A 2,337-nucleotide genomic window follows, 5' to 3' on the forward strand; every position below is an offset into this window, starting at 1 on the left:
TATGACATTTACATATATATTTAGATATTTCATTAAAGAAATTTTGAGGTCTAAAATGGGCCTTAAAACAAAAATGTACAACAAAAATCAACTTTATAACAACCAATAGGATTCAAGATGATGATGTCAACCATGGGGGATGATTCACCAATTTTGGAGTAAAAAAGTAAAAATATTAAAAAATAAAGAAAAATAAAACAAACTACTTTTTCAACTCCTATTTTCAACTTATCTCCTTACAGTTTTACTCAAATTTTGAGCAAGAGCACTAGTTGGATGCATAATTTAATTCTTCATCCAAAGTGTACCCATGTTGCATGCTTTTGATGGACCTTGCTACTTGAAAAATGATAAATACATGAAAAACATGATTGCAAGCTTGTCCACTTCTGCTCTCAAGGTGGCAATTACATGTTCATGTTTTATGTAATCTTATTCTTTTTACTTCATTTGACTTCTTACAACTTCCTCAATCCTTTTGGCTTGTTCAAGTTTCCTCTTCAAGGAGATGATTTTCTTGCCAAGTTATTTATCCTTATTGTTCCACTTATTATGTTTTTCCTTTTCTTTGATTTGGTTTGTCAAGGTGCTTTCCCTATTGTTGCCTTTTGAAACATGCTTTTGAGATGATCTACTTCCTTCTGTGCTTCATGAAGTTCACAATCGTTTTCTGAAGTTTTTATTTTTTTAATTTGATCTTCAATATGGTTGGATACAACTATGGCATATCTCCAATTATCATAATACTATGTCTTCTTGGCCTTAGGTCTTCATGTTCCCTATAAATATTATTGTACATACTTGTGGTCAATCCCTATCCTGTTCAACTTTTCCTAGTTTGTCTTTGAGGGAATTAACATCTTCTTCAGAATTAGAAACCATCTTATCTTCAACTATAATCTCCACCAATCAGTTCTAAATGCTACAGATCTTCCTTCAAGTGGTTAAGCTTCAAAGAATGACCTACTCTGATACTAATTGTTCGAAATACACAAAGGGGAGTGAATCCATATTTCCTTAATTTTTCACAATTGGTTAGTTTAATCATTTAGTCAGAGCATTGATTAAAAATAAAACATCATCATCACATCCTATAGGAAGTACACAAAAAAATTTGGTCAAAATCAAAGATTTGCATTATGTTGGTTACACACTGTTGACACCTAATCATAGGGATTTGGTGAACAACTGTAATTAAGGTAAAGAAATAATAGAGAAGGTGGAGAGTCATCGAGAGATAAATTGAACAGTCTCTCCCTCTTGTATATAATAATGAACAACCTAAATGAATAACACAATTTTATTTGAGGAGTTACCTCCTCGTATGACATGGTATCAGAGCCAACGCCATTTTTGGCTTCCCTCTGCTTTGTAACTCCCTATTCTGCCTATGTTCTGCATCTTTTGTAGGTTGACATCTCTGTCAAATCCCTGTGAAATCTTATTCATTGTTTAATACATTCGTTGAAGTGTGTTACTACATGTCATATTCAACAGTAACATTACTGTTGAAGGAGTCGAATGGTGCATTGAAGCTGAAAGTGTTGTGGTGTAGTTGCTGCCTGGAGGTGTTGTGGTGACTTGGATTTCCTATGCGAATGGTATTATGTTAGAACCCTATTATTTTCGGGCACCGAATAGAGTTTTATGTGTGATTAAATTACGCAGTGGTATATACCCTTTCGCTGTGTGTTCCATCTGCTCTCCATACCATTCAATCCTGGTCACGCATCACTGCTCCTACGCTGCTCATACGTTGTAATGCTATTCAGGTTGTAACGCTGGTATCCTGTGAAAACATTTCAGTTTCGATTGTAACAATCACAATTATAACATGCCATTATAGAAAGACACCACAGGTTGTAACGCTATCCTTTGGACTACGCTCAGCCTCCTCCCACAGTCACGCATACCTTGCTCCCATACGACTCCACACCCCTCCTCCCATAGCATTGCTCCTCACTGCTTGGCTTCCAAACAGAACGTTTTCACAATAAGGTTTTCCACATACTTTGTCTGCATATATTTATGTTGCCACACCCGACTTCCAACATATATTCCATACTTTAACATTGTCTGCTTTAATGTGTATTGAAATTTGAATTTGATGTGGTATTTATATCATTGTTTGTTGTGGTATAAAGTCTTCTGACAGTCATAACCATGGGGCCTCCCTCCCCCACATAAATAAAACAACCTTTGTCTTCATATATTAGAATCATATTTTTTTAGGAGTAAAATTTTGCAGCAGAAGTATTGTTTCCCACAATACATAGATTTTACAATGCATTCAATCATATCTATTGTGGGAGTAGTTCTCACTGACATGGAGAACTA

Source organism: Pinus tabuliformis, chromosome 7 (assembly GCF_031772625.1).
Source record: "Pinus tabuliformis cultivar Carrire ecotype Pingquan chromosome 7, CPIR1, whole genome shotgun sequence".
Taxonomy (NCBI): domain Eukaryota; kingdom Viridiplantae; phylum Streptophyta; class Pinopsida; order Pinales; family Pinaceae; genus Pinus; species Pinus tabuliformis.